An 18,824-nucleotide genomic window follows, 5' to 3' on the forward strand; every position below is an offset into this window, starting at 1 on the left:
GCACTGCTGTCCCAACAATTAACTTCCTAAAACATTACTGTGTCATAGAACATCTGAAGTATTTTTTTTTCCAGATTTTATATGCTTTTATCTTTTCGTTTATAAAGCTGAATAAGAGTCTAAGCCTTCTTGTGGACACCGTTTTTTACAGTTCAGTCCTTCATCAATATATACACCTAAATACACTTACATGATTTGACCTCTTCACTGCTGCCAGAGGTACATCAAAGGTCTTCTTCCATGGATCTATTCCTAACTTATTTGTTTTGTCCATATTTAGCATTAGACCATGTTTATCACTTCATTCCTGTATCACACTCTTATAGAGAGATTCATTGTTGTTCTGAATACAGTCCATAATAACAGAGTCATCTGAAAACATCTGGAGATGGCAGTCATACTGAAAGAATCTGCAGTCTGAAGTATTCAGAATGAACAGAAATGGTGATAGGGCAGTGCCTTGCAGTACTCCATGTTAACGGACTACAATATCAGATTGCTGGTTTCTCACTTATTGTGGCCTGCCACACAGAAGAAGTACACCAAGATAGAAGTACACCAAGTTAGCTTCAGAAACACTAACCCCATGTTAAGAATCTTTTCTCTCATTAGTTAATGGTATTGAACATGCTGGACTAGTCGAAGGACATTTCTCGTACAACGGTTTCCCTGGTATCCAAGTATGAATATACCCTCAGCAATAGAAATGAAATTGCATCCAATTTTGGATACTGTAAGGGATCCTTCACAGCCTCCTTCAAGTGATGAAACGATTAAACCCTACAATACAAATTGGCCCATATTGCAGATTTTAACTTGAAGTCTGTGAGTTTACCCTGCAATGCAACCGTTGTATACACCGTCATAGAAGGGACGTTTTAAATGAATGATATGCAGGGGCGTAACTTAAGGGGGTGCAGAGGTGGTTTAGGGGGCCCTTATGGTGTCACCCATATGAGAAGACTATCACTATAAACCCTACTTTATAGTTGGGGATCTGGCACAGACTTTGCACTGGGGCCCATCAGCTTCTAGTTACGCCACTGATGATATGACTGCGTCCTTGAACCTTCAACATAGAAAGAGCAGAGCATGGAAAATATCATTCCAGAAATGTCTCAACAAGCAGTATCTTCTCACAGTGTATATAACAAAATTAGACAGTCATATCTTCTATTCCTGATGTACAAAAACATGCTTTACGATGTTTATGTGCAAATAATCCTGTTTAAAATGTAGTAATCCAAGGATACAGCAGCAATGAATAGAATGTAATTATTATTCAAGTACTGCTCTAAGTTTTCTAAATTATTGAGGAGCTATACAAATATAGATATATAAGATTATTATTACTGAAGACGTTAGTAATCTAAAGTAATCTATGTTCATTTGTTCTTTAAACTGAAATATTTGTTTCAGTATAAAGAGGCACAGTACTGTACAGAAGTCACGGCAGAACATCTGCAAACTATATGTGAATAACAGAATGAATAAAATCTGTAATTTACATTATATAAGAGATTTGTTGTTTTAGAAAAAACAACAACAATGGTCAAGGATGACTTACTGAAGATTGACATCATCAAGATTGAATGTGAACAAAATACCGGTTACTAAAACTGCATATGAGAAAATATTGAAAAAGACACAGGTCCATCAAGTCCAAACTATACATGCAGTATCCAAATTTAGAACACCCGACTTACAGACAACAAACCCTGTGACCTCGGGTGATGCTCTCTGGATGCAGGTAATTTACTGAATTTATCTCCAGGCTGCAATGGTTAGCACATGATTTTACAAAGGTGTTTGCAGTGAAATTAATCCTTGTTCCATGAAAACCCAAAATTTTGAAAAACCACTTGTCACTAGGACAAAAAATACTACATACAAATTCAACAGAAGAAAAAACCTAAAGAACCTATCTTGTACATAACCCGGGTACTGCCTGTATTGGATAATCCGGAGGAAGGCAAAAAAATCATGCAAAGCTGATAACAAATCCTGGTCCCAAATAGGGTTGTTAGAATAAGTCCCTGGATCAACATACATGAACAACATTTTTTGCCAGAACATAATATTTTTGCTCTTAAAAAACATTTAGGCCCATAGTGAACATGTAGCAAATATCATCTATCACAACATCCTGTGTCCTGCTATTACTTCTACATGAAGCTTAGTCCTCTGACGGAGATGAGATATAGGTCTACTTTAGATCAATTATACTATGAAAATCTATCTTATTCATATTGAATGCTAGTATGGTCAACGGAAGCCATAACGGCTTTAGGTTATTCATTGAGGCTATAAAGTAGGTAAAGGCATTGAACTCTATTAATGGATTTCCTTATTTTGGCTTAATTTCTATTTCCTACCTTCCTCCACAGATTAAAGGGCTTACCCATTACTGCTTCTCTGTGGCATAATGTTTCTGGTAGCAGCGATGTCCGTTTTCTAATGGACTTCTGCTTAATTTTTAATGTGGTCATACATATGACACAAAATTCAGTTGAAACCACAACCGGCCATCATCTAAAGTTATTTTGTTTGACGTATGTCATGGAGAATGCACTTCACTGGCTTAAGAAAGGGTTGTCCCTAATATAAACATATTTAAATACATCATGTCTATCATAGATAGGGGTAACAAAGTTCAGCTTTTAATAAACCTTTACATGAATATGAGAGAAGTATATTTATAGAATTGGTGTAAACTAGTGAAGTGACACAAAAAGTAAAAGCTATGTGAGGCAGTCACCAGTATAAAGATTTTTTGAGTCATCAGGTAGGGCTACTCTTAGAAGAAGGGATTAAGAAGACAATGTTGAAGAGATTGAATAGAGATAAAGTTGAATACACAGTGGATACGAGAAACTAGTGCGGCGCATTCCAGAAAACAATCAGCTTAGACTGGAAATATAAGGTTTGGTTAATAATTCATTATAGACAGTACAGACAGGGAAGTCAACAGAATTAAGATGAGAGATGTTGGATAGTAAAGGTTTGTATCCCAAGTTTTGAGTAGAAGAGTCAAGTTTAAATTGTTTCCCGAGCAGGATAAGACACGGAGTAGAGGCATCTGATTAGTGGCTGTATAAAATGATGAGCCTAATGTTTGGATGGAGGATAGAATGGAGAGTGAAGTGAGGGGAAGATTAGTGGTTAGTAAGAGTAATCGTTTTCACAGTAATTCATTAATTCTGTTACATGTCAATTAGAGAAGTCATAAAATGATTGGGATGTACAACCTGGGCTGTTTCTCTAAATAGACTTGAATAGGGACATCAATTATAACAGATACCAGTTATTTTAGCTTTTATAATATAATATATATTTTAGCATTGACCAGATAATCATGCCATGTATAACTTGGGCCATGGAAACAAAAAGTATAATTATGTTCTAAACAGTCAATTACTTGATAAAACTGGAGCTGAAAAGGACCTTGGGGGGTATTGGTGGATGGTAAACTTAATTTTAGTGACCAGAGCCAGGCGGCTGCTGCTAAAGCAAATAAAATTATGGGATGTACCAATAGAGGAATAGTTTCTCATGATAAAGACATAGCTTTGCCCTTATATAAATCCCTGGTCAGACCACACAAGGAATATTGTGTAAAGTTTTGGGCACCAGTGTATAAAAAGGACATAGTAGAACTGGAACGGGTGCAGAGGAGAGCAACCAAGATTATTAGGGGAATGGGGGGACTAGAATACAATGACAGATTACAAAATTTGGGATTATTCAGTTCAGAAAAAAAACGACTAAGGGGAGACCTAATTACAATGTAAAAGGAGAGGCGATTCTACCATCAACATAGACAAAGGTTCTTTACTGTAAGAGCAGTGAGCCTATGGAACTCTCTGCCGCAGGAGGTTGTTATGTCCGACTCTATGTACATGTTCAAGAGAGGCCTGGATGCCTTTCTGGAGAGAAAAAAATATCACGGGTTATGGGGATAAAACATTTATTTAATTCTTAAAGGTTGGACTTGATTGACTTGCATCTTTTTACGGCCTTATATACTTTGATGATACTATGATAACAACTAAATCGTTTAACAATACAGCATTATTACTGTGTTTGAGGTACACACACACACACACACATATATATGGAGAATCAGCAGCACAGTCCTTAGTGTTGTAGTGAAATTGGGTGCTATCCCGACTCTCACCAGATAGAGTCCAATGGATATAAAATCTGATATATATGACAGACCAGAGCCTAAGGTAAAAAGTGCCTTGGGATATCCCTACTTGGGCACATATGAAACAAGCCGACCTCAAAATATGGGCTAAAAAGGCTATGTCAATAAGACCATGTCCCAGAATATGCTTCGCATCTTTAGTACATCCCGACCTCTAGGGCTTAATTCTCATTTGTCCTCTAGTGGGTGAGATAGCACAGCACCTGTGGTGAGAATACATATATTTTCATTACGGTACAGTGCAAATCTCTTTTCTTCAATACCCACATTATTCTGGGACATGGTCTTATTGACATAGCCTTTTTAGCCCATATTTTGAGGTCGGCTTGTTACTTTCATATGTGCCCAAGTAGGGATATCCCAAGGCACTATTTACCTTAGGCTCTGGTCTGTCATATATATCAGATTGTACCTTACTCTGCTATTGGCAATAGATCCCCCGATTATACTGCTTTCCCTTACCTGAGATGGCGACCGTGAACATTTGCAGGTGATCCACGCATGCGCCGGTACCTAGCGAATTAGATCGCAGTACCCTTGCTTAATATGGCGCGGATTGTAACTTTCAGTCACTCTGCGCATGCGCGACATGCGCACATCTGATCTGCTCTCCATTATACGTCACGGACATGCGCAGTCGCACAGTTTAGACGCGACGAGCGCCTGTTTTGATTTTTACAGAGGAGACTCCCACACAGGTGAGATTTCACATTATATATATTTAAAATGGATCTTGTAACACAGTTTCACTTGATCTTAGTAATGTATGATCCCTATCATTGTACTTATGATTACACTGTCGTACAATCACTATAACATGTGTTGATGAGCACGAATTAAGTGCACTTTCATTGTTTACTTTGTGTATGATGTCATCACTTTGTGACCATATATACCTGTATGTAACCAGACAACCAGACACACATTGCTTGACAAAGGCTGAACACAGCCGAAACGTTGCGGGAGGTGGAATAAAACACCACGTTTTTTTCACAAATTTTGGAGTGCTGCCGTTTTTCTTTATTATATATATATATATATATATATATATATATATATATATATATATATATATATATTAGCTAAAGTAACTTTTTTCATCTTAAACTGTCCATCTTCTGTGAATATGTGCCTGTAACTGGGGATCTTCTACTTTTGTAAATCATACTTGTTGAGCCACTGACACCAACAATGAAACTAAAAGTCATATTTGACTTAATTTGAATATGCAACAACCTGGAATTAACTTTGATATTCAGGTTGAAAGATTAGATTGAAGGGGCAAGCGGAGTAGGAAAAGTACAATTTCCAATCTCCTTTTTTTTCAGGTTTTTCCAGGATTCCAAATATAACTAAAAAATATAAGGTTCAATTACCAGTCATGAGACATTTGCTTTAGAAAATAGTTAGATTCCTTACAAAAGTGCTACAGTTATGACCTAAATCTAAACTAAAGCAATATGAGGGAGAAGGGAGTGGGGGGGGGGGGGGGTTTAATATGTAGATCGTCCCATCCATCATTTTATGCCCCTCACATGCCCCTCACACATACACAGCCAAAGTGCTAGATGATCTTACACTGAGATCTTCCAAAGTGGGGGATACGTTTCCAAAGAATAAAAGTGCTGAACTCAGACTACATAAATATTTTGATTGCCTACCTGCACCAGGATGGCACCTGCAGTGTCATATGGGGTATATTGTTTTTGAAGTTTACTGTGTGACGGGATCTTACAGACAATGACTGTGGACAGCCCCAGGGTCCTGATCAGACCATAGACCCTTTTCCCAAGCAATTGTTAATGAGTATCCTCCAACTTAAATCCTCTGGCCATGCTGCCCACTGCATTTAACAGATTAAACACCCATGATTGGAACAACCCCCGTTTTCTGATGCCGATTCTGCTCTGGTGACGAACTAGATTTCTGTCCAGGTACATATATTATAGGGTTTAAAGGGTGAGAAATTGGACCATCCTTGTTAGGACAGGAGCTAACCTTCTGGGTTTAGGGATTTAGTAGGTTGATAAGTAGGGTGTAATAAAGGTCCCCTATATTGATATGGATACGGTCAAAGAAAGACCCTGACCAGCAACTTGGTGAGATCAATTTTTTTTTTTTCTTATGAGCACTGGCATACACCCTCACTGCACTGTGAAATTGAACCTTGAACATTTGCTTTAGTAGAATACAGGGCAGATTGTCAGATTTTTTTCTTTACTAGGTAATAAATGTTTGGCACAAATGATGCATAGTATCTGAATACTCACCTTGTGTGATCTGTTTATTTATAGCCAATTTATTTAGTACATTAAGATGCTGATGTTTTAACGTAGAAGTAATTAAAGGTTATGTTTTATAATGATTGTATCCTGCTGACTTGGGGATAAACTGAACCGGCATCAGGTCAGTGACAGATGTATCAGTGAGCGATAACCAGCAAGAGGTTATAAGGCAGTGGTGGCGAACCTATGGCACGGGTGCCAGAGGTGGCACTCAGAGCCATTTCTGTGGGCACTTAGGTTCTTAGCCCCGGACAGAGTTCACCAGACATGAACAAATCCACCAAATCTTCCCACAGTCCCAGGAAACTTAAGCGATGCTGCTCTCAGCACTATTTTAAAGCAACACTCCATTGGCTGTTTGGAAATGCGGGAAAAGTAAGAAGGTGTGGAAGGGGCTGCATTATCTTTGAAGGTCCTCCTGCTGGGCCCTTCATTCTTCCTCTGGAGAAAAGCTACAATGATAGTCTGAATTTTCCCTCCTTCTTTCATCTGTATTGGTGGCCTTAGGGGCTGATACGATTTAAATATTTGGAAGAAGAGGTAGCAATAAGTTACTGCTTAAAATTCCATGTTGGCACTTTACGGTAAATACGTGGATTTTAGTTGCAGTTTGGGCACTCGGTCTCTAAAAGGTTCACCATCACTGTTATAAGGCTTGAGAGCCTTCCTCTTATAAGCTTACACCTTATGTATTTATTCACAAAATACACTGACTTCAACACATAATTATTTCTGTATCTGTAACTTACTTAAATTGGTATTCTGTGACTTTTATTAAAGATCACTTATTCTTAGCTTAAGTGATTGTTGGGAATCCAGTGGCCCATTTCCTGTAAGTGCCACTTCATAGGCCTGTGTGGGCATGTCCAATGACGGCATAATTTGTTTGCAGCTCAGTCTTAAATAAGTTAATGGTGCCGAGCTGCAATGTGATGCGCTTCCACTGTACTATGTTCTTTGGAAAGCTAGTAGCGCTTTCCAGAACACTGGGGCTTATTTACTAAGGGTCCTACGGATCACACTTTCGTCGGCTTTTAGAATTTTTTGGGATTTCCACTGCTGTGACAGCTATTAAGAAGGGGATTGTGTCGCACACGATCGGATTTTGGTGCAACCACAGCGACATTCATGCAACAGAAATCGTTGCGAATTCCATGGATTCGGACTAAGCGCAGGATTTAACTTTAAAAATGGTGTCGCAAGACAATGCACTTACATACACCGGGAAAAGAAGGTAAACTCCGGCAGACCTGAGCGGGGAAGCGACACATGCAGGATATCGGCGCACGATTTTTCTGAATCGGGGCAAAGTTCTTTCACGTCGGAAAACACACAACGGGGATTGCACAGGACCGGTTAAGTAAATGTGCCCCAATGTCTGCAAACATCTGAATGGCAGAAGGGATATGTGTTGAACAGCCAATCAAGCTGACACAGACCACTTATCCTAAGGATAGGAGATCAATAAAAACAATCCAAGTATAATCCTCTAATTCATGTGACTTTATGGGTTTTTAAAAGGTAGTAAACTATATGTGGATTGTAATTCATACTATCATAACTAGATGCAGTAGTAATGACATCTACAAAGAAATTCTTCCCTTCTTAACTGGAGGAAATACATTAATAAGTAACACAACAAGAATCACTGCTTTCCTTTTCAATCATCTGTTTTTCTTTTACTGTATACATTTACATCAACATTAAAAAGATATATCCTTTAATTTACTAGTTCATAATACATTGGGAGCCTGGAAATCAAAATAGCATGGATGTTTCTAAAGGAAAGGAGCTTGTTACATGCAGCAATGACAAGCAGGGCACTTGTTGAATGTGACAATGAATTATTAGCACCAGAAGAAAAAAAATAACCAATGGTAAAATGAAACAAACTCTTGTAGAAAGGTCTACTGTAAATCTTGAGGAAATGTTCTTGATGTTCTCTAGGCTGCCTGGGGGAAGTCAATATTCTACATGTTGCTATACTAGTGATTTATGAACTTGCCACATAACTTTTTCAGGTCTTGGTTAATTGCATTTTAGACTATCAAAATACCTCTGTATGTGAGCCATATACAGGAATTACTATATATACTAAAGTATAAGCCGAATTTTCAGGACAATTTTTGTGCTAAAAAACTTATACTCGCGTATATAAAAAAACCCTTAGTACTTAGCTCTGCCGGACATTTCATTATTGGGGGGGATCAGCTGGACTGAGATGCATGAGATTGTTTGCCAGGGATGCCACTAGAAATTTTGGGGCCCCTGTTTGGCAAATTTTGTGGGACCCAGCCATGCACATTAGTTTCCACTCTTATTATGCTGCAACATATCACAAGTATATATTTACAACTATCACGAGACTTATGCTTTGAAGAGATTGTAGCCTCGTCAACCCTTGAGAGTTTTTAAATGATGTAATGTTTAGTTCACAAAAAAGTAATGTAACCTCTTACATAACCTCTAAATAACCTTGAGTAAGACCTCTTACACAGAAACTAAAACATAATGAAACATATTACTTAGGGACAGTTCAGTACAGCGGAGTACTCTCTAGGGTTTCACCAATCTGGAATTCCATACTGATGTGTAATATCATGATATTCAATATCAAAACAATACTTTTCCATGATAAAAAAAAGAATCTTCTTCTTTAGAATGGCTGCCAGATTAACTCAGCAATGATCCAGCAGGAGTCAGCTGGTTCTGAGGCATAAAATTCATTGATTTTTGCATTGGAATGTTTGTGTTACAAAGGTTGAGGTCTACACTCAGATCTGAAGGAACCCTCCTGAATGTGGTCCTCTGGTTGACAAAAACAAACAAAATTAGCTGATTGTCACCTAATGTTTATGGGGGCTTAAAACTTAAAGGGGTATTCCGGGAATATGAACGTCTGGCAAAAATGATGATATAAATAAATGAATACAACAATACTCAATGTCATTAGTAACAAAATGGAGCTTAAATAATTAGATTTTATGATTTACAAAATTTATGGCCTCTCTAAAGTATGTGGAGTTATCACTAAGATGGCCGCCACTGGAAACTACAAGTTCCATGATCCTTTAGTTCTCAGTAACTCCTCCTACCACTTATGCTCTGCTCCCAGTGATGATGTAACGGGTTTTCTTGCTCTGTTACCATAGTAATGATGTGTAACTGCCATCACCACAACACTGACCATACTGGATGCAGTGCAACCAACAGGCTACAGTCAAACATAGTGGTGATCACATGACCTGCCCAGGCAGGTACAGGACATGTGATGTGGACATGTGACCAGCAGCCATTTTCTGTCCTGCAACGGACCGCGCGGAGGAAATTAATGGACTGATTAAAGGGCCAGTAGCATTTTAATTCTTCATTACGGTCTATGTCATCAGCATTTTCTGCTAAGGGGAGCAAAATTTTAAATAACAACTAATTACACATTAGCTTATATTTTGAGTGCCCACTTGTATATGAATTATGCTGATTCCTGGAATACCCCTTTAAGTCTTAGTCACGTCTCTTAAAGGGAGTGCAACTTTGGGATATTATTTTTTTTAATGTTAAACCAGACAATAAACAGGGAGACCAAACAACGATAATCAGAAAATAATTAATTTTGGAGGCTACTAACAGGGTAATGAATAATAATACAGATGCGAACCAGACCAGAAAATACTCATTTCTCCTACCTACAATTCACACAACACCATTATTGTTGCTGAGTGCCCTGAGATTCCCAGAAATGAGAGGGACATTAATATCCCACTGGAACCTTCTGTGTTTTTAATTTTGTAGGGTTATGCATTCAGAGAATAATGTACACAGGTTTTCTTGTTATTGAGGTATACATCTCTTCAGTTCAGCTGCTGTGTGTGTTCCTTTCTTATGCTTATTTCTCAATTCTTTAGAAAATGGATATAACGAAGAATCTTGAGCTGCATATGCTGTGTAGGCTGTCCTACTTCTCATCTATGGGACCAAATTCATATCTCCTTATGTATTTTCAAGGTAAGTGACTAAGTAAAACTTTTATGTGCTGCACTGTGGACATTCCCTATGCAGAAGTCCATATGCACTACGGACCAAATGAGATTGAACACCTTTGCCCCTATACTGTTTAATGTCAAACAGGTGCAGTGAAACAATATATAAATTCAATATCTATGTAGTTAAGTTCCTTGTAGCTATTAAATACCACAAAGTGCATATTCAAGGTCTTTATAACATGTGCAGGTGGTTGCCTGATTCATCACAAACTCCGACAACCGTTTCACGATCATATAATCTTTGCTACACAGTATAACAGCAGTGACTTGTCCTGGGGCTAACATGTGAATCACAAAATAACCGCAAGGCGCCATGTGAAATCATGAAGGACACCTGCAGAATTTCTGATTTGAACTCCTGATAAGAACTTTTTTTAACCTTTCACTTGTTTGAAGATTTATGCTTTCCTATAAAGTTGACACAGAGCATCAGCCAATGCTGTAGGGTTCTGAAGTATTAAAATAGTCTGTATATGAATTTCACATGTGCACATATTTAAATCTAATCATATAGAGTAAGAACTTACTTACAATGCAAAATAAACAATTAAAAGACATCTACCATCAAAATAGCAGATGGTAGATGTTTATGCTTATTCTCCAGTCCATGTGCCAAGTTGCAGTAATGTTCTTCTAGTATGTACAAGAAGTGCAACGTTTCAGAGAAATGACCCAGAGGGCTGAGCGTCCCTTGGCTCCTCTGATTAGTAATTATTCATGGCTCCCGGCCTTTATGGCTTTGTCCACACCGTGGTGTAATGTCACCAGCCTTCCCTCTGTAGTTCTCGCGCTATGCACAATCATAGCTGATTGTGCATAGCCCGAGAACTGCAGAAGGCCTTATTTCTCTGAAACGGTGCACTGCTTAGACATACTAAAAGAAGATTACTGCATGGGATGGGGAGTATAAACATCTAGTTACAGTTGAAAGTGGAAAGGTGTACATTAAAAAAAAATTTTTTACTACAACTTTAACGATAGATAACTCTGGTTCTGTGAAACACAATGATATCTTTTGTTTAATATGACACCAGGATTGAGTTTCTATGTGCCAGGGTTCAGAATATATAGGCATTTTGAAGTTGACCACTGTCATAAATCTATACATGTGCTATCTTCATGTGTTATGTGCCATATGGAAGTCGTGATGGGGTTAATACAGGTGTCAACATACCTTTAGTTTGGTCAACCACTGCTTTGTTTTTTTATTTCAATATGTAAATAAGCTGAAACTATCTGGAAACGTTTAGCACAAATTCCACCCATTAACAAATGTAGCTTGGTCTTAAACCTTCTCCTTGTGCCTGTGTCACTTCTCTCACCGACAGAATTAAAATCTTGAAAACCCATACTATTTTCATATTTCCATTTACAGATTTGTATGAGGCCTTTTGATCTGCAATACAAAATTGTATTTCCTATTTGAATGAACACTCCAGTCAAAGCTGATTCAATGGGGGTCATTTATCTTTAGTCAGGACATTTGTTTGTGTCTTTTCTTGTTTTTTCCAGGTTTTGGACTTTTCTGATTTTGATTAATCTTAGAGGGTGATATTTCAGGCAGCTGAGTCTATGGGATTATTGCACTTTTTTTTAATTAAAAATGTTGCAATAAAATTCTCCATATTCTGAGGCAGGTAACATTTTTATACATCTGTGTACAGTGCTGTGTTAGGGCTCAATATTTACCAATTTTGGGAAATTTATCACCTTTCCATCAATTGGTTGAAAAAGCAATGGTTATGACATATGGATGGTTTTTTTTGTTCAATAAGGCATTTTATGGAAATAGGAGAACCTTACATGACATATTTTTTTTTTGCTTTTATTATTCATTTAACAAAGGTTGATTTTTTTTTTTAATATAGGCAGGTTGTAATAAGAATTCCAACATAACAGGCCTGGGAACCTATGATTTAGGTTTGGGTTTTACAGCACATGGAACATATCAACAGCTTTATTTGTGGAAGCGCCAATCATTGCACCAAATGTCTGCTGTATAATACAGGAGACACCTGCTGTATGTGGGGAAGGATAAGCTTCTGCAATAGTATAGACAACCACTTGAAGTTTGCAACCTGCTCCTAGTTTAGGCTATGTCTCTTTTAAAAATACATATGAATGCATGGTATATAACTTCAGGATGCTACTAACTCTTATGTATCTGTAAAGTTTCAATCCAGTTTTTTCCTCCTCATATATCTGATTTAGCTTTACCTTTCCCCTTGTGCTGACACTGGTTTTAATACATACCCTTTCCCACCCTCTGTGTGCTCTCCTTTTTATCTATAGCTAGGGAAAAATGCTGAAAATGTAAATGCATATTTCCCAGAATCCCCTGGTCAAGCATCAATGGCTACAAGGCTTCACACGCCTGCAAGGTTGCCTTAATTGGTGCAGTTTCCCTAAGGATAGCTCTTACTTCCTGACCCTATGTATAGCCTGATAAAGTACAGAATGGTGAATTTGCTTTTGTGTTAAAAGTGATGCATTTTAGTAACTCAATATCAAAATAGGAATTGGGAAAAAGCTGAATTTACAGGGGTCTTCATGTTGATCTTTGAGTCCTTTTAAAATAGCTGTTGCTCTTCTAACTAATATTTTACCTCTTTATTGGAGGTCATTTTATATCAGTGTTGGTCTATGATGTGTAGTATATCTTAGGTAACCCCACAGAAGTGATGCTTTGTAATGTATATTTTTACAAATACTTGATGATAATCACTAGTCCAGACTATCGTCCAACGTTTTTTGGAGAAGATTAGGCGCAAGCTTTAGGCATGATTAGGATTGATCTCTTAGTTAAAGGTTACGCAAACACAGGATTTGGTATAGCACAGTTCTACCCAACAATGTTTAGCCATAGAAACATGTTGAAAAGCTTAACAGATTTGTGTGGTTAGAATAAGATAACAATAAGTCAACTTTCCTGGTATTAAAGCATGGTGATATATAATAAGATATCTTGTTCAATGACGAGAATGGAACAACTTATGTCTGCATGTTGTAGCTCTAGTGACATGATGAAGTGTTGGTATTGTAGCAGAACATGCATGACTTCAATGTGTTAATAATCTCCATTGATGCTTTACAGGATTTTAGTGCTTTGTAGACATTGTTTTCAAAAGTATCACGGTCCATCAATTCACTTCAATACTCCTGGTGGGAGTTCACAGACTTTACATACTACTTAGGAAATAATCTTTGCTCCAACAAACTTACCTATGCAAACATTACATGCACAGAAGCAGACCTTTAGACTAAAGAGAGACAAAAAGGACTTGGCCTATGAATACATACAACTTCTGTTCAGAGAAAAATGCTGCGTAACAACATGTAAACCCCTTTCACCAGTACTGTATACAGGCGGTCCCCTACTTAAGGACACCCGACTTACAGACAACCCATAGTTACAGACGGACCCCTCTGCCCACTGTGACCTCTGGTGAAGCTCTCTGGATGCTTTAAAATAGTAGCAGATTGCAATAATCAGCTTAAAATTGTCTGCAATGAAGCTTTATTGATAATTCTTGGTCCTATTACAGCAAAAAAATGTGAAACTCCAATTGTCACTGGGGCAAAAAAAAAAAAATTGTCGGGAACTACAATGATAAAATATACAGTTTCGACTTACATACAAATTCAACTTAAGAACAAACCTACAGTCCCTATCTCGTATGTAACCCGGGGACTGCCTGTATCTATATAGTCTTTGCTTGTGACATTATTTTGTTCTGAAAAAATTATTACTACATTGGGTGTTTGTAATATTCTGCACCCTTTTCTTTTATGTATATTCTTATAACCCGGTGTATAAAATATGAGACTTTAAGAAATAAAGGATGTAAGAAAGGCTTGCACTAGAATTCATATACATTTTTAAAGCAGTTGGCCACTTTAAATAAGTTGTGCTCTGGGGAAGTAAAATAAATAATATTGTAACCAGCGTTGTTCCAGATCCTCCTGAGCAATGTGGTGGCCTCTTCTTCATCTTCTTTCTTCTTCTCCTCACTCCTCATCTGGACCAACCCCCAGACAGGAGGAAAATGTGGAATTCCTCCCATCCTGGACGTGCTCCCTCGATGTAACCTGTACTGTGCTGTGAGTGTTCACACTGTGCCACACTCAATGAAGACGGCTATGAAACACTGAGCATGTGCAGAAGAGCCCGGATGAAGAAGATGATGCCCACTGATCCCTCCCTGTCACGGACATGGGCAGAAGAACACCGGCAAATATCCTTCTTTCATTAATGATAGTAGTGGGGGGATTAAAAGGTATAATTTAAGTAAGTGGCAATTATTTACATTTTTTTTAATGGAGGTGGCCAAATCCTTTAAGGTCACGCATGGTGCAGCAGTATACGAGATTTGAAGGAAATAATTTATTCATCCTACATATGCACCACACTCCAACAAGCCTGGACAATGTATGGTGCCACACAGAGTGCCTAACTGTCCTTATTACAGAGTTGTAGGCAAACCTGCTACCCGACAGTTCTTCTCTAGCAGTATAAGATCCCATTTCCATCACTATTTTGATTTCCATTAAAATAGAAATATAACAAATTAGTTTAAATTTTATTTGATTAAAAAAATTTTCTTTAATATCAAAACTACAAACAGATTCACTTTAATGATTTTCGATAAAGATGTAAAAATAAAAGCCAGAAAAACACAAAATTTTGAGTGAACTGTATAAAATATGGTCAATCTGGAAAATATTTACAGTTCTCTATGTAGCAAATATCTCTCTAGGAATTGTCTATTTGTTTCCTCTGGCACATATATCACATCACTGAGTGCTTGTAAATTGACCAAGGTTTTTTTTCTGTGGCAGTGAGGTCATGTTTGTTTATGTAAGTTGCAAACCTAAAATAGGCAGGGATTACAGTCTCCCTTCATTATTTTTCTCAGTCTCTCATTTTCGGCAATCAAACTTCAGTTTTTTATGCATTTTAGCTGCTCAGAGAAATAGTGATGAATAGATCAGTAAAAACTTGATTTGTTATTCATTGTGTTTTCTGTAAATTATTGGGTTGTTATTAGTATCTCTGAAGGTGGCCATAAATAACCCTTTTAAATAATTAGACTATAAACAGCTAACTACACTATTATACTTTCTGTTTTTTTAAATTTTCTGTGAAAAAACGTATAATTTTATCTCAATAAAAAGTTCAATGGAATTTGATGTGTATGGACTTTGAAAAAAGTATTTCCCACTGTTTTTAGTGGAGAAACCGCACAGCAAACATTATGTTAAATTTATCCATAGGTCCTCATTCACATGACAAAGGCCAAGAGTGTTCTATTGTCCCCCATGAGGCTAGTTTATGCATAGATATACTGTTTTCTTTAACTTAAAGGTATTTTTCCACGAAGCAAAGATAGGTCTTATCCACAGGATAGGGCCTAACTTGCTGATCAGTGGGGGTCTCAGTGCAGATCGCAAAAACAAGGAGTCTGGCAGATCCCTGGCTGCTCCTCAGCCTAATGTAGCAGATGGCCGCGTATGACCGTTCTGCTCCATTAATCTCTATGGAGCTGACCCCGAAATTGCCAAGAACGGTGCTTGGCGATCTCCGTCAGCTCCATAGAGATTAATGGAGTAGAACGGTCATGTGCGGCCGTTTGCATCCATTTGGTCGGACCCCTCGTTGTCATGATTGGCGGGGGTCTTAACACTGAGACCCTCACCGATCAGCAAGTTAGGCCCATGGATAGGGCCCAACTTTTCTTTGTGGGAAAACACCTTTAAAGACAGTGGGAAAAAATGGAGGGAATTCAATACACCTTCTCTACCAGTTATCTGGCATAGAAGGCACATAAATCTTGCCCTGTTCATCTGGCTTCTCAGACCCACATGCCACTTTGGGTCTGTAGCCTCAGGAGAGACTATAGCAAAAATCTCACACCTGGCATGAGGTCCAAACCGGCAGAGTTTGCACCTGTATCTACTAAGAGACCAGAGCCTCTTAGTAGATGCAGGTGCCAGAGCCGGCAGGGATGAATTTTAAAATGTTAATGAATTCTCCCCAATAACTTTTTACAGAATACAGAACTAATGTTTGGTGAATGTAGTATTGTGACTCAATAGGTGATAAATGCAATGGACACAGACACACTAAATGCAATAGCTTTTAATACTTTTTAAAAAAACATGGCTGTTTTTAACATTTTTTTTCTTGTTTGGATAAACAAGATATACAACAAATAACAGCAAAGCAGGCTGAGTAGTACAACATTGACAAAAAGAGATTATCGGAATCAAAATACAGCTAGGAAAATATCTGCATCATGTACAACAAAATAGCCATATCAAAAGTATCAGACCTGATTACGCCCCTCGAGTTCTTTTCACCCCCCTCCATCAAGTAAGCATATTCGGTAAATAGTAGAATATGTCCTGGTCAGAACCATTTTCATGGATCACCCATAGACTTCAGTTTATGAGGATCAATGAAAAATAAAGGTGAAAAACGTCATGGCTGAGAATTGGCTTATTTGTGTGTCTAGCCTAATCCTCCATTTGTGTTTTACTGACATGTCAAGCTTTAGGTTTCAGTGGATTACAGTTTAGGATGTATCCAGCTGCATTTGCCCTATATTTAACATGGGTATGTTGCTTTCCTTATATAATATATATAATATGTATTCTATAAGTTAGAAGGAACACTACTAAATTATAGAGCTGAAGATGGATGTTTATCCATAAAGACAGCAACACCACATCTCACGTATTCAATGGATATGGCGGACTTAACTTAATGTGTAACCTTTTGGCTCCAAACAGTGAGCCTTTCTAATTTTGCTTGAGAAAGGTTCACTGTTTGGAGCCAAAATTTCACACATGGAATAAAGTCTATTCACTTTTAAACAAGTTTGCCACTGTGGTGCTATCTTTTTGGATGATATCTATATCGGAGTGACCTCAGGCCAGCTCTTTGCACACTTTTATTATATTTTCTACTGCTCAGAACTCTTCTTTTAATAAAAAGATTGCTGCTGTATGCCGGGAAAATTGTGTAATTAGACAAGTTTCTTAAAACTGCAAAACTGCATTTAATGCAAGTAAAAAATACTAATTTCTTTGAGCTGAAGCATCATTGACAAAGTGCCAGCCACTTGTCAGAAAATATCATAGCAAAGGATTACTTTACTAAAGCTGACAAGTAATTAAAACCAAGAAAAATTGTCCTGGGCTGAAAACACATGTCAGTGGGACGTCTCTTTAATTCTAGTAGACTTAAAAAGCAATTAACAATTATAGCAAAAAATATACCAAAGCGGTGATCTCCGTATTACATAACTTGCATACAAAAGCTACTTGTCATGATGAAAAAAAAAACCTGAATATTTTGGGGCTTCTTCATTGCATTTTGCTTTTAATTTGAATACATCTCATAACCTTTTGCATTGCAAAGTGTCTACTGTACATCAAAAAACATTGAATATTTAATTGCATTATGTTAGATAAGTTTATGTTTTGTACTTATATTTAATATGGCATTGGCATTGGCTTGTGATAGGTGCACAGTCATCACTGAACACCTAAGTATTCTGAATGGAAGGTACAGAAACAAAGGACCATACTCTGTCTTCGCATCTCTATAATTGAAAGTGCCCTTCCTTGTGTGAACCTGGATGCAATCTATATAGGCACTGCACATTTATAATATCAAATGAAAAGCTGTACATGTCATAATATTTAGAGATGGATCATTTACTGTAACCATTACAATTATTTTATTTAGTAAAACATTATTCTAACTTTAAAAAACTGTTGAAACTGGTGCCAACTGGTTTAAGCAGCAGAAAAAAATGATACTCAGCAAAATTAAGAAAAATTGTTTCCCACCTGTAGCCTCAAGAGTTCTCGAAAAAGCTCTTAAACATTCATAAAACACTACTTTTTTACTTCCAACAATAACACCTAAGGACAAAATTCTCTACAAAATGTAAATTGTAGAAAGCAATTTCTGACAATACCATCGGTGCAGAATGATAGCCCAACTAACACAGTGTCAGAGATTTATGATGCTCAATCAGAAATACTACCATGAAATTTATCCATAGTTTTTATGCATGTTGTAGCCTTCAGCCTACATGCTTGTGTCAGTCTTCGCTCCTCCAAATTCATGCAGCACCCTTGCTCATCCGCTCTTCCTGTCTTGTGCATTAGGCAGACAGGGGAGGTGGATGGTATGGAGGAGAAGAAGAATACATGAGGAGACACAGGCACACACGGGCTGCAGCTGCCCGTTCCCCAGGACTCACCGCAAGCTGC

The 18,824-nt window shown here is 37.7% G+C and overlaps 1 protein-coding gene and 1 long non-coding RNA gene across 7 annotated transcripts in view; one reads left to right on the plus strand and one right to left on the minus strand.

Annotated features, from left to right (window-relative positions):
* LOC140121389 (uncharacterized) overlaps positions 1 to 18,824 on the plus strand; it is a 308,199-nt gene that overhangs the window by 163,119 nt on the left and 126,256 nt on the right. The window contains exons 3-4 of one of the 2 annotated variants that reach the window (XR_011854079.1): positions 10,401 to 10,500; positions 14,574 to 15,668. This is a non-coding gene — a long non-coding RNA (uncharacterized lncRNA). Of the gene's footprint in view, positions 1 to 10,400; positions 10,501 to 14,573; positions 15,669 to 18,824 lie in introns of those variants that run through there. The other variant, XR_011854080.1, reaches the window with a different exon arrangement.
* VIT (vitrin) overlaps positions 1 to 18,824 on the minus strand; it is a 103,809-nt gene that overhangs the window by 76,393 nt on the left and 8,592 nt on the right. The window lies entirely within an intron of this gene.

This window comes from Engystomops pustulosus, chromosome 3, assembly GCF_040894005.1.
Source record: "Engystomops pustulosus chromosome 3, aEngPut4.maternal, whole genome shotgun sequence".
NCBI classification, from domain to species: Eukaryota; Metazoa; Chordata; class Amphibia; order Anura; family Leptodactylidae; genus Engystomops; species Engystomops pustulosus.